General features: G+C 47.6%; 1 protein-coding gene across 1 annotated transcript in view; it reads left to right on the forward strand.

Annotated features, from left to right (window-relative positions):
• The first annotated feature begins 374 nt into the window (after positions 1–374).
• The window catches only part of WSCD2 (WSC domain containing 2), a 135,425-nt gene continuing 120,770 nt past the window's right edge, over positions 375–15,029 (forward strand). Inside the window, exon 1 of the mRNA XM_048821187.2 lies at positions 375–924. The gene's annotated coding sequence lies outside the window, so the exon portion shown is untranslated. The remainder of the gene's footprint in view (positions 925–15,029) is intronic.

Below are 15,029 nucleotides of genomic sequence, written 5' to 3' on the forward strand. Positions count from 1 at the left end.
AGCATTACACTAACACAAACAATAACAATAATTGCAGGTTGCTGCTGCAAACTCCAGCCCACTTTTGGCCCCCTTTGAGCCATCCCAGCTCTGCGCGGGCTCTGTGTTTGTGTGTGCATTGCTCCGTTCTAGGGAGCATTTTCCATCTGTGACCGTGCATTCCAAGTGACCTTTTTAACGCTGGCTGCCTGGGTGTGCTTTTTCTGGGGGCAGAGGAGCGTGAATAAACAGAAGCGTGAGGGCAGGAGGGGGGATCTAGAAGCAACAGCCACCCCATTAGAAAAGTGGAAAGATGGCATTTAAGGAGTTAAGCAGTAGGCAGTGCTATAGGCCTGCGAATAGCAGTGTGCAGCTGCAGCAAGGAGAGCTGGATAGAGATGTTAAGTAACGGAGCTCAGAAAGCCTCAACTGCACCAGTAGCTGGAATCTTAGCTACAGGGCAAGGCTTTCCCCCCTTCCCCCCCCCCCCCCAGCCAGTGACATCAGAGGCAGCGGTTGGCATGAAAAGCATCCCGGGGGAAAGCAGGAGTGGCAGGATGGACAGAGATTCTGGGAAGCCTCCGTCTAGGTTGCATGAGGGGGAATTGCAGTGACAGCTACTCCAGCGCTGCCATCCTTCCTGGAGACGCGGACTCTGAGACACACACACGCACAGGCTGGGGCTGCTGCATTTGGGGGGACGGTCACTCCCTCCTGCACATGCTTACTTTGCTGGCGCCTTGGTGGAACGCAAAGCAAATGCCCTTCTGAGCAGGGCGGCGAGTGGAAAGAGAGGGTCCCGGTAGGAAAGGCAGATCCCGTACAATGCTGTTGGAAGGACCAAGGGGGCACACAAAGCAGCCGTGGACTTAACCCGGAGGGGAGGAAGCTGGCGCCCTGGCAACTGACCTCTGTGGAGTTTTGAAGTGACTGCACAGCGCTCAGGTAAGGGGAGAGGAAAGTGAGCCGTGCTGGGGCTGGTTATGCTCGGGCTGATGGAGAGGTGGCTTCTTTTATTTTATTTTTAATGCTGAAAGCATTAACAGAAGATTGTTTGCCAAAAAAATGTACATAAGGCTATTGCGGGGAAGCAGGAGAGGCCGGGTTACAGGGATTACCAGAGGCCAGAGGGTTACTGACAAAGTTTCACTTTGGGCTGCCAATAAGCTGCTCTTTGGAAGGGGAATTTGCTCCGTTATCTTCCCCCATCTGCATTTAGCCGTACGGGAGATGCTTTCAGGACCTTATTAAAAATGCCGAACGTGACAAATGATGGACAGACAATTGCATTTCTACTCACAGTTGTCCCCATTTAAAACAAAAAAAAGCCACACTGGAAATGACCTGAGTGTCTGTTTCTGCTTCTCAAAGCTGAGAGTGGGGAAGGAGAGGAGACAAATCATTTGTTAATCTATAACGAGCGTTTTATGCTGTCTGTGTAATTAAGTTAGAAATCGATATATGAGAGCTTCCTGGCTCTGAAAGGGTTAAAGATCCTTTGCAGGGAGGTGTTACTAATTCTATTATTGTCCGTGATTTCTCACCATATCCTGCTGGTTTAAAAAGGGCTCCTAGACTTGGAGAAGGGGAAAAAAAAAATCTCTCTCCTTAGACTTTGTGCAGGAACATTCGCAGCATGGGAAATTGGAAAAAACTGGTAATCCTTTCAAATGAACTTTCCTGATTCATTCTGCGTCCCGGCTGATAACTTCTTAGAATTTTTTAAATATATACATTAAGAAAAAGGGGATAGTGAGCAGACAGTTAAATAATAATATGAAGGTTACCTTGAGCCTAAGATTAGAAAAAAATAAATAAAAGGAAGTCTCTGCTTCTTCCAAAGGGGCACGATTTAATAAACTTTCTCTGCAAATGCAGTAAGCCCATCATGGGTTTGAACTGAAATATTTGGATGGGCAAACTTTGGAGAAGGGACGAGACTGAGGTGAGGCAAGAGGGTAGTACGTTGTAGGGCAGAGAGCAGAGATGCTTAAAAAGCCGGCTGGAGCCCTTGGAAGCATGAGATGTCGGATACACTTCGGTGACCCTTCCAGTCCAGATTGCTCCTTATGGCACCATTGGCAGCTGTAAACTGGGGAATCTCCACTTGCTGGTTTACTCTGCTCAGATTATTTTAACAAAACATGAACAGGGTTCTACAGGGACCACCTGTCTGGAAGCATCATCCCCAAATTAATCCCTTTGCTCTTATTGCAAATGGAAGAGTCTTTCCCTCTGAGTTCCACTAGAGTTTTGCTGAGCTATTGTTTTAATAGGCAGCCCCTTTTGTATGATTAGTGAAAAAACTAGCTTGACAAGCTACATTGCAAATGAGTGGCTGGCCCTCCATTCATCTGCCATTGATGGTTGTTATTATTTATGGCAAATGCAGTTCAGTGCTCAGGAGAGGGCAAGAACTGTGCTGTGAAAGAACATTCTCCTCCAAGTTTTGGGCAAAGCACTGGGAAGCTATGTTGATATGTAAGGTTAGAGCGTTATGTCTGTCTGACCCTAGGGAGCCAAAAAATATAGCCTTGGAGAAATGCGAGATAGAAGAGCATCTACTTCCCCCCCGGCAAATTGCAGGGTTGTCTCTGTTGTCTCTATATGTCTCCAGTACAGTTGTAAAGGTCCCAACCACTTGCCTTGTCTTGCATTCTGCACTGAAGGTCCCCCGGAAATCACACATGAACCCTTGTCCTCTTCACTCCCAGCAAGGGCATGAGGCATGGGAGCTGTCTTCTCCCTAAAGGTGAACGGCCACCATTTTTGCTCCAGGCACATCCAGGCAATCTTCCCAATGACTTCAAGAGGAGGTTTTCCTGTGTAAGGCCTGCAGGAGTTGGCCCTGTAGCCATGGCTGGTCCAAGAAACACTAAGGCCAGGTCTGATGGCTGGGGCTGCATGTTCTGAGACTGACTCTGCGATGTTACAATTGATCTCCCCGCAGAGAACGGGCTTCAGGTCCTGTGTGTATGATCCACCTGGACATTTTTAGCCTTAACCCATTACTGCCAAATAGGGATCAAGGGGGTTCATGTTCTCTGTCATTTGCTATTGCCATTTCACCACTTACCCATATGCTACAGCCGGAGCTGGGATCCCAGCTCTCGCCACGCAGCAGGAAGGCAGCTAGTCTCCTCCTGCTTTGTAGCAAGCAGATACGAGATGGGGAGGTAGCATGCCACCTGCAGAAGCCCAGGGTACCAGTCTGTGTCATGGGTGGAGACAGCGGGAGGGCCTGCAGGCAGGGACATGAAATTTCACTTTTCATGGGAGTGACCTTTCTGGTGGCGAACAAACCGCTTTACTTTTTGGTCTTCCTCAGGCCTTAATCAAAACACATTAGGGGCCCGATTCTGATCTCAGAATGGTGTCTATCTGGAGTAACTCCTCTGAAGTGACTGGAAAGCTGGTGAAAATGAGATATCAGAATCAGCCCTGGACTCCTCTTTAACAACTGGCAGCTACTGTGTTAATGCCCAGGTAGGGTACATTAGCCTGTTACCCTGGGGTGCAGTGGAAAGGGGGTAGATTGGCTGGTGAGTGCATACATTTCGTATTGCTAGATACACCCCTTGCTCCACAAAATTTGAGGTTGCTTCCAGGGCAGTTCAGGGCCTGGCCACCAGCCCAGCTGTTTGCATGGGCTTGTTAAAGTTAAAGTCACTTGTCAGCGAGGAGAGAAAACTTCTGGCACAATTTGGACAGTGCTGGAGGTGAGCCTGAGCAACTATGTTGGATCCAGGTCTGTGTCCCCAAATTTCAGGTTTGTTTGGTTCTGATTTGCCCGACTGTAGAGACAGAGGCACGATGCTCCGGTCTGAATCTGAACTTCTTCAGGGATTAGAGGCATCTGAGCTCAGATTTTCGTTTGGGCCTGTCCCTGGTACAAATTGATATAAACTCAGTGAAACCCCTAGACGGACATAGAGGGGGCTGCATATGTGATATGTACAGTCTGCTGCCTGGTGGTCACGTATCTGCGTGTGTGTCATGCAAGGCAGTCAGCTGGTACTGGTTGAACCTTGTGGTTTAGCATTCCTGGACATACTCATTTTCCAAAGTGAATAATCCCTGCAGCTTGGGCATCTCTTGCTGCCTGACTGTAATTGACAAATGCTCTAACGTGGTGTTTTTTCAGCTAGTTAATGTGGGACAGTGCTGCACTGGAATTGCTCGAGGCGATGCTCTGATGCACGCGGTACTCCGTGGCTCTCTCCCATGCCATTCTTCCAGCTCCTCTTTTCAAGAAGCCCCAATTTAATAGGAATTGCTGAATAAACTCATGGGCGCTGAAAGCTCAGGTATAATTTGATTAAGTGCATCGGGGAAACAGGCAGCCCAAGATACAGAGCAACACCTTGGCATAAAGATTTCTAATTAGAATGAATTTGCTTTGCTTAAATAAACAAATCAGGAGAAGAAACTGTCAGTTGCTAAGCGCCCCACTGGGTCTCATCCCGCCAGTACATCACATCGTGCTGCAAAGGATTCACAGCAACTCTCAGGTGGCTCAGACACACAAGCAGGGCTTGAGTACCCACTGTGGGTGCAAATTTGCACCTCTGTGTACCTGAAGAGCAGCTGCAGAGAAGGGGAATTCACTCCCTGGGGGAGCCCCGCCACAATCTCTCTGTTGCCTTCTGCTGGGAGAGAGCAGCTTTCAACTCCAGCTGGCCCCACCTGATGGAGGCTGATGAGGAGATGCAATGATCTAACTGTTCCCTGTAGTACCGTGGTTGCTTTGTGCATTGCATAAGTCAGCTTCAGGGCCCCCACACAAAAGACGGGTTACTGTGACTCCCTTTCAAATGCAGTTTCCACTACCAGCCCTGATGGAACCCAGGCAGTGAACCTGGCCTCTTATCTAGATTTAATAAATAATGATTGCATGTTACAGTCGTGCCAGCCTGGGGTGCTATAAAGCTCAGTAACCAGGAGTTGGAGATACCCCACCTCACTCCATAGGGAAAGGTGGCCTGCAGATCCTGCTGCCTTACCACTGAAAACTTTAACCTTGTCAAATCTTCTAGGCTATGTAGGGGTGGACTAGGTTAATGCTTGGATAGGAGACCACTAGGAAGATCCCACGTATTATCCAGGATGCGTCTGAGTCAGTACTAGACAAAAGCCCTACCGTGGTAATAGCTGGCACTGTGCTGTTGGAGTTGTATTTTAGATGAGATAGAAATCCAAACTTAGTGGATGTCAGAAGGAGTCATAAAAAATACAAATTTCTTCCAAAACTGGATCTCCTTCTCTCCCCATTTTGTTGTGCATTAGCAAAGAGGCGCACTTCCATACATCACTACAGTGTGCAAGCTTTTTGTGCAAAAATAGGGCTTATTTAAACTTGTGGCCAGAGTTTTTGGAATGGTGCTAAAGATGAGATTTGAACTCCCCTGGATTTCAGGTGCTTTGTTTACCAAGAAAAGAAGGTGATCAACATTCTAACATGCAGGAGCCCTGTATTGGAGGCAATCAGAACTGCTCACCTAGGGCCCTGTTATCTCCAGTAGCAGGGCCGGGTACTTTTGGAGGAGTTCGATCCCTGGTGCGAAGCACAGTAATGAATATAAGGCTCTGTGGTGGCCGCAGATTTCTTACAATATATTTAATAAAGAAATTCTTTTTTGTGCAGCAATTGCACACTCTTTCTCTTCATGTTGTATCTCAATTAAATACATTTTAAAGTGCACATTCATTAGCAAAAGAACCCAATTGGACCACTCATCAATATGTCATTGTGAGTGATGCCTTTTCCTTTCAGGGTCATGCACCATCAAATCTTCTGATTCATCACCATCATGAATCTCTTCTAACAACAAAAACACGGGGCTAAACTAGACTCTCACTCACAGTGGTCCTTAAACCGAAGGCAACTTGACACGTTGTTAGGTCTGCTACACTCGAGTGGTAGCCAAAATACTCTTTTTTTTTTTTAAAGAAAAATCTAGTCTGTAAGAAACTCTTCTTCTGATTACTTTAGTTTTAAGAACACTGATAAAAAGAACGTCTCCTGCTTGAAATGGTATTTTTGCTTGCACAGTGCTGTTCATAATCTTAGATTACTGAAATCTGGGGAAAGACTCTGCGTCTGAGAACTAGAGAAGTGAGGTTTTATAGGTGAGATTAGTTTTGTCTCCTTTCCACTTGGAGAGGTTTGGGGTCAATTGGAGACACCACTCATTTGACCTTCACATGCAGTCTTAAGGAGGAACATTTCAATGATTACTGAAAGGGATTTATCATCTACTACCTGGTAGGAAGCTGAATTAACCAAAATCTTCCACAATCTTCTACTGGAACTTCCATTAAATGGCTTACTCCCCTTCCTTAGTAATAAAGTCCAATACTCCAACTTGCCCAAGGTTTGCTCAACAAAACAATGTTATTTTTAGATACACATTAGTGGCTTGATTTCAGCATTAGGTCTTAAAGTGAACACCACAAATTAGACTTCTGTTTTGTTGTCAGTTCCATATTAGGGTGCTGCTCCTTGATTCCTGATGTCTATAAAGCATGCGTCTGATCTGCAGCTGGTATAAATTGTCATAGGTCAATTGATGGGCCTATGACAATTGACACCAGCTGAGGATCTGGCTGCATATGTATTTCTCATATAACCTATATAAAATAGAACCAAGTTTTCACGTTATAGGAATCCAGGTGTATTTTATAAGAATCTGTCCTTGACTTTGTCATTTTTTTCATCATTAAAACAGTCAGTATTTGTATTTACAAACCTGGAGCATTAAGGGGGTTCGTGTGCCCTGTGGGGTGAATTGCATCAAATAACACTGAGGTCCTGCAAAAATAACCCCCCAGATTGTTCCCTTCCTATAGGGAGGAGGGAATTTGAAAAGCTTCAGAATTCTATCTGGATATTTTAAGTCAGAAAGCAAGAGATTTGCAGGGAATGGTGCAATGGCTCAGAATCCAGCAATGTGTCCATTAACCCAGAAAAAGGGATAACAAGCCAGGCTAGAATGACCTCCATTTTTCAGCTCTATTTGCCTGTATTTCTACATTGCCTACCCTCAGTTAAAGGTAAAGGCCACTCTCTCTCTCTCTTCTGCAGCCTGCTAAATGCAAGCAGGCTGCTGACCCAGCAAAAAGAATGCCAAGGGAGCAATGGGCCCTGGCTCCTAGTTAAAAAACAGATCTACTCCATCCACCCTGGTGATGCTAGCAACACATCCTTGTATTCAACTTTCTTGCTATAACCAGGCGTCATTTCCACTTTGAGGGTCAGGATCTCTCCTCCGCGAGGGGCCCTTTGCGCCATTTTGGTGATGCAAGCAAAGGGATCAGCAAGCAGCCAGATCTTCCAGGTATTCCTTTGGGGTCCTGCCCTTCCAGCTGCTGGCATGAGAGTTGGGTCAGGGAGGAGAGCAGAAGGCCACTGTGCTCTGGTGGTTCCCAGCTGGTGAACAGCCCCTTCTGGGCCATAGCCGGCGGGTGTACTTCAGAGCAGTCCTGAGACGTAGCACTGACCGTGTCATCTGGGAACCACGAACAGCTGCTTTGAAGTCTCTGCTACTCAAACACCCCGGACGATGAATGGAACTTTGGTCATAAAAGTCTGTAGAGCATTGATATAGCCATCTCTCTCCCATGTCACCCAATGTGTTAACAGCTGATCAGATTGACCAAGGGGATTGGGGTGCTGGGGTTCCCCACCCACACACACATGTTCTTTAAGTCTGAATTACTGTCAGGTGAGACTGGATTTGATTCAGCCAGTGTCTCCAATCGGCCAGGCCGCAGAAGGGGAAAGTATCATTACTAGAAAGCTTGACACTGTAATGCCTCTTTATGCTAGGTTAAGAACAGACAGCTAGCTCCACCCCACCCAAGAGAGATCAGTCTTTAAATAATGAATCCAATGGGAGAGTTGGTCCGACTGCCTTGGGCAAGGTTCACACCTGCGGTAATCATTGCAGCCTAACTAGACTGCGTGCTAGAGATGTATCGCAGTTGAGGGGACTAATTCAAGATGCATTTTTTAAAAGTGTCTTTTTTTTTGGTCAAGAGCAGATCAGACCAGACCAGATCTTGAATTTATTTGTTATTTGAACATAGTGTCTGGGAAAAGGACTTGGTCTGTAGTTTGTTTGCCGGCAGTTTGCTGTGAAGCAGTGTGGCCTAGTGGCAAGAGCAGAATTGCTGGGTTCTATTGCTAGCCTGCTGCATGACCTTGGACAAGTCACATCACGGCTCCGTGCCTCAGCAGTCCCCACCTATAAAATGATCCTCACCTCTGTCGTAAAGCACTTTGAGATCTACAGATGGGAAGGCCTATGCGAGCCTAACCCACACACCTCTTGGGTGTGGTGTTCTGTCTCCTCTAGTGGAACCAAGACCACTTAGAGATGAAAGAGTCTGCTACAGCCTTCGCTAAGAGCTACGTGGCTTTTAGCTCATGCAGAAGAGGCTCATGAATTTAGCTCCAGAGATCCCAAGTTGAATCCTGCCCACAGATGACCGCGGTCTGTCGGTGTTACCTAAGAGCTAGGTATTATTATTATGAGCATTCAATATTTAATAGTCCAGGTCCAAACTGTTTGAGTGGACCCCATAGGTGCAGTATTGCCAACTCCAAGCATCAAAAAACCATGAGTCAGGCCTCCAAAAATCATGACATTTACTTAGAAATGACGAATTAAAAAAATTGGGGCTCACTTTATTCCTTTTCTGATTTCTCGACCTTTAGGGTGCACCTGAGTCACGGTTTTAAGCTTCTCTGGGCTAGAAATGTCCTTTATTTAAAACGGCAGCTGAGCGTCTCCCCTAGTCACATGAATCCAGGAACTGGGGCTTTCAGAAAAACATCCAACCACGCGCGAGACTTGCGATAAAACAGCAAGAGTTGGCAACGCTGCACAGGTCACGTGACCTGTTGCAGAGACACAGTTCCCAATATAAAATTGCAGTGCAAGTGTTTTCCCTCCCTGGTCAGCTGGGTCACAGGTGTGTATGGTTTAAGAGAGAGGCTGGGGAAAAGAACCGAAACAAAGTGTTTTTTTGGGAGGTGGGGCCACCTGTATCCAGCTGTAGGGGAGGTAGGTGCTCCTGAATGAGGCTGCCTTGAAGTTTTGTTGGATATTTAGACAATATGGTGAAAGATGTATATGATCTGAAGAGAAACCAGAGTATTTAGGCAGCAAATAATAAATAAGACAGTAAATATCATAATGCCACTGTATAAATCCACAGTACACATGTACTGCATGGAGTTCTGGTCGCCCCATGTCAAGAAAGATACATTAGAATTGGAAAAGGTACAGAGAAGGGCAACAAAAATGAACAGGGGTATGGACCAGCTTCTGTATGAGCAGAGATTAAAAAGACTGGGGATGTTCCACTTGGAAAAGAGACGACTGAGGGGGGAGATGACAGACGTCTATAAAATCAAGAGTGGGGTGGGGAAAGAGAATAAGGAAGTGTTATTTACTCCTTCTCATAACACAAGAACCAGGGGTCACCCAATGAAATGAATAGGCAGTAGGTTTAAAACAAACAAAAGGAAGTACTTCTACACACAGCACACAGTCAACCTGTGGAATTCCTTGCCAGGGGATGTTGTGAAGGTCAAAAGTAGAACTGGGCTTAAAAAAGAATTAGATATGTTCATGGAGGATATGTCCATCAGTGGCTATTATGTAAGATGGTCAGGGATGCAACCCAATGCTCTGGGTGTCCCTAAGCCTCTGACTGCTAAATGCTGGGACTGGACAACAGGGGATGGATCACTCAATAATTGCTCTGTTCTGTTCATTCCCTCTGAAGCATGTGGCATTGGCCACTGTAGAAAGACAGGATACTGGCCTAGATGGACCATTGGTCTGACCCAGTGTGGCCACTCTTATGTTCTTAGACAATGCAAGTTTTGCCTCATTCATTCTAATACACACAATATTACACTACTTTCTGGTCCTGATTCTATGGTGTACCCAAGGAGCACGTGGTGCAAGTCTGAGGTGGCAGGGGACAAAGGTGTCTTTTGAAGCCACCTTTTGTCCCTCCCTCAATTCTAGTGTCATGGCAAGGAGTCACCGGGCGGGGCACTCTTACACATAATTTTACATGCTATTTTTCTTAGTAGGTATTATTGTGTGTGAGCAAATGTTCAGTCTTGGAAGAAATGTTGTGCTGCTAATGTGGGGATGTGAATTTTTAGGGGGAAAGGTTTTGCTGCAAACTGCAAGGAAGTTTGTTCTCTGCCTTAATCTATCTAACTAAAGTCAGTCCCTGGGGCAGAACTGAGCACTGGTGTTTGGGCTGACAGGTTTGCCTGCATGCCGTTGATCACCACCTCTGTTCAAAGACTAGTGTATACAGTGTACAATAATCAATTGAAATGAGAAAATACCCTGACTTCACATCCCTGATTTCTCTGACTCGTTGGAGGTGTTCAGCATTGCGGTGACCAGACAGCAAGTGTGAAAAATCAGAACGGGGGGTGGGAGATAATAGGAGCCTATATAAGAAAAAGACTCAAAAATCGGGACTGTCCCGATAAAATTGGGACATCTGGTCACCCTAGCTGCAACGAAAGGCTGAAGTTCATACCGCAGCACTGAAGGAGCAAGCAGAAAGTCTACCATCAAGGCCTTGCCCACATTTGACATGCTTGGGTTTCACCTCATAGAAATCAAGGACACCATCATGTCCTTCCAGCTGGCAATACTCTTGAAGAGTGCGATCTCCATAGCACAATTGGTTCTTCCTCTAGAAACTTGACCGTGATGACCTGACAAAGACAGAATTATCGTTTCGTATCTGCTCAGATATCTGACATTGGACTTGAGCATAGTCAAGCGTACCCTGGGAGAGCTGCCATCTCTTCCTGGGAAAATGTGTCCTGGGGAGTTTTCAGTAGTGACAATGACAGTTCCCTTCTAGCTTTAAACTCTTCTAACACATCTAACCACAGGACCTGTCTGCGCTGCAGCCCAGGGAGCAGTCTGATGTCAGCTCTTTCGGCTCTTGTAGCCTGTCTCCCGGCAGAGCCAGCTCAGTGATCAACTCATCCCTCACAAACTGTAGCAAGAAGTCTTGAAAACCTCAGGCTGTCTGGCACTGAAGAGTAACCCCCCTGCGGGTTCTGCAGGCCATTCAAAGCCAGATAGCCTGCCCATGGCCATGGGCAATGCAAACCCCTAGCTGAAGGGTGAAGACCCTTGGGCCCAGATCCTCCAACTATTTTCATTGGGCGATGGTGCTTAAATACCTTTGAGGATCTGGTCTGTTTCTCTATGGCTGCTTCTTTCACTTCGAGGCTGAGGAGATACAGTACAATGACTCTTTGACCATGGTGTGTAACCCAGCCCTCTCGTGAGTATCCCACCAGGGGAGCCTATGTCTGCCCATCTCCGTCCCAGGGATGACACAATGAAATGCTGTGTAAAGGCCTCTGGGATGCGCTATCATGACAAAGCCAGACTAAAGGGAACCCGGGGCTAGCCAGTCCCACGCCCGCTTAGCCAAACTTGAGTGCTAGAGACCAGATATCAGAGACATTACTGCTGGCCTTGACATACGATGACAAGGCCAACGACCAAGCCAGCTGGTGTCTGAGGCCTAACCTTACACAACGATCTAGAGGCGTATGGTGCTGTGCGGCCTGTTTGACGGCGGGGCTCTAGCCCACCCTGCTGCTGTCAGTGGGTTGGCTGCTGGTGCTGACGCTGCCCCAAAGTGCTCTCCTCCTCTTCCGCTAGCCCGGGGCCTGGCCCTGCCTGCTGTGGGCCCTGATGCAGCCTGCCGCGTCCTTTCCTGCCCGGCTGGCTCTGGCGTTGCGTCGGGGAGATGCTGGCTCTTCTCTCTTAATCCTCTTGCTTCCAGTCCACCAGAGCCCGTTACACAGTAAACAGCATGTTTAACCTGGTGCCCAGCTCAGTCCTGACTCCCTGTGTAAGAGGCTTGCTTGTGAGCTAGCCTAGCGTTAACGTACTCTGTCTACTGCACACGTTACTCTGACGCTCGTGGCCCAGGCAAACGGGCAGACACTCACCCCTCCGAGTGCTGGAGCGCTCGGTGAGCCACCAATGTCACCTCCCAGCATCCTCCGGTTCCTGGGCTCACTCCTCTTTCATAGCAACAATTGCTGGAGGAGGGCAGCTCTTTTCCTGGTCTCTCGCCACAGTTTTCTGCCAGCCCCTTGTCCTTTTCTCTGATTTTTCCAGTGGTTTCTTTTCCTTGGCTGCTGAGGGAAGACTGAGTGACTCAGACCCCCTCCAGCATGCACTGTTCACTGCCTCTACAAAGGAATCTGTCCAGAGGCGTCTCCCAGGTTGCCAGCTCCCCTCAGGACTTTGCCTTCTCTTCTCCAAGTGGATCTGCCTGTGAGATCTCACACAGATAAACACCTCCTTCCCGCTTGCCTGCATGCCTAACTGCTGTGTGCTGATGGTCTCATTTTGGTTTAGCAATTTGCTCTTGTGCCTTGACTTCTTGCACAAGTGTCCAGCGTTCACTACGCCCACTGCTTGCTGCAATCTAAATTCTCTCTTTGATGCAACACAGCTGGCCGTTCTGCATCAATACTTCCCACATTGAGACCTTTACATCAGCTTTAAACAGCGATGCCTCAGCTCATCCTCTCCTTGAAAGACAGCCAAAGGCGTCACTGGGACTGCAGTGGCCAGGAATTTCACCATATCATCTTACAGGCCGTGGGCTCCCTGGGATAGCCACTGAGGTTCCCTTGCTGAGGATGTCCGTCCGTCAGGGAGGAGGGCTGTCTCTCTGATCTCCCCGGGGCAGGTGGAATGCTGCCTGCACGATGTTCTCTCAACCATCCATACACAGTAAACATCTGAAACGTGCGTAGGTGTCTGATTAATACACATGGAACCTAGTCACTCCAAAGCAAGACTTGTGCTGTAGCCATGGTGCTGAGGAGGCTCAATGTGGGGGCGCATGAGATATCTGTGCTCACCAGCGGCTTGGAGACCCAGGCAATAATTCCACTGCTAGGCCTAATGTACTGGCTAAGAGTGAGACCAGGCTCCAGGGCCTCAAAGGTATTTAGGCACCTAACTCCCATTGAAATCAATGGGCGTGGCACCTTGGAGGATCTGGGCCCGTGTCTCCATCTCAGTCATATCGGCAGGACTTTGGCCTAGAGCTCAAGACCAGGGTCCAATCCCTGGCTCAGTCACAGATTTCCTTTGTACCCTTGGCAAGTCAGTTAGGGCTTGTCTACACTATGGGGGCTGCTGGTAGCCATGCTGCCGCAAACCCATAGCGTTGATGCATCCTACAGCGGTGGACGGGGGTTTTCCATTACTGCAGGTAATCCACCTCCCTGAGCAGCAGTAGCTAGAATGCTTCCGCTGGCCAACTGCGTCTACACCAGAGCTGAGTTCAGCCAGGCTACGGTGCTCAGGGGTGTGAATTTGACAATCTAAATGGTTAGTGTATTCCAGGCCCTAGTCCACCCTATGCCTCAGTAACCTGTCTGTAAAATTGGGGTCCCAGGGGCGTTGTGAAGATAAATACATTAATAATTGGGAGGCGCTCAGGTGAAGAGGCAACCTAAGTACTTAGATCTATACAGAATCGGTTCCCTTTCGGCAGCGTGGAAATTCAACTGCACTGGTATTTACCGTCAGTATAGCCGGACATCTGCTAACAGTACAGGGATGAGCCCTGCTTTTTGGGAGATATGGGATGACACTATGGTGCTGAGCAGGCTGGGGTCTCTGGATACCAATCCCCTAAAACACTGTTTAATGTTGGACCGTGGCTGGGTTATGTTGGGACATTTATTCCATCTAAATTAATACAACAGGTATCTCCCAGACCTCCTGCCTGGAGAGCTTTGCAGTCCCTCCCTTGTTTAGTCATGATCTTTCCCCGTCCTCCCTGCCTGGGGCAGCTCCCCTGGTCCTGGAGTCTTCCCTGTAGGACTTTTCCTCACTCTGCAAACTTCCCCCTTCATTGCAGCCTTCTGCTGTGCTTTATAGGGCAGTCACCCTGATCACTCCCAGGCATGGCTTATTCTGCTATCGGCTGGCTAGACCCAGCCCTAACGGGGCGAGTCACCCTGTTACAGGGCTGATTCCACATTGTATCACATTGTAGAGAAAGGTTCCACAGGCTGTTTTGCATTTGTCAGTTACAGGATTTTTATATATATATGGCTGAAATCCTGGCAGTGGCAAAACTCCCATTAACTTGGATGTGACCAGGATTTCACCCAAGGAGTTTTTAGCTTGTGTAAAGGAAACCATTTCTGACAAGAGAAAGCTAAAGAAACACTAGGGGCAACTCTGCAAAATGCTGTTTTTGTCTTTATCCTTTAACCAGCAACAGTCTCTCCCAATTGAGATCCAGCTGTAATGCGACGTGCATGCAAATTCTAACGGGCCTACAGAGTAGATACCGTGAAAACCACGAAGCCTGGAAAAATGCAGACGGACAGCCCATCTGATTCAACAGCTGCCTCATTTGAGGAGCTCCCATTTGGGTCTAAGCAGCCCCCTTGCAGGGAAGCATATGCCATCAGAGGGAGATGACAAACAGCGCTTCTCCACTTGCATCCCAGAGTGCACCTCTCTCGTGAGGCAGGCTTACTGGGATTGCTGACACAGCTAGGCATCTGCTGTGTGGGCAAGTGGAAACAGGCCTGGGAACATAGACCTGCACACACTGTCCTCTCCAGTAGGGGAGAATTTGGACACATTCTGCTCCGGTGAAGCTCTGTTCTGCTGCTTGCTGGAGAAAGCAGGAAGGCTGTTCTTCGGCTAATGTGACAGAGAGACTTGTCCTGTTTGCAATTTCATATTCCAGCATGCTAATATTATATTTGTATTATGGTTATTCATTTACATTAATGAAAACAAACATTGATCTAAGATGTTGTCCACTGCAGCACAGTGGAAGGTTGCTAGTTTAATGCAATTAGCCCTTCTTAGAAAATGATAGAGAATCTTTGCTCTTTCCAGAGACATTTTCAGGCCCTGTTAAAGGAAACCCAAGTACTGTAAGCTAAGATAACACTAATGGAAAGTGTCAGATAACACCAGCTTGTGGTT

Source organism: Caretta caretta, chromosome 15 (genome assembly GCF_965140235.1).
Source record: "Caretta caretta isolate rCarCar2 chromosome 15, rCarCar1.hap1, whole genome shotgun sequence".
Lineage (NCBI taxonomy): Eukaryota > Metazoa > Chordata > Testudines > Cheloniidae > Caretta > Caretta caretta.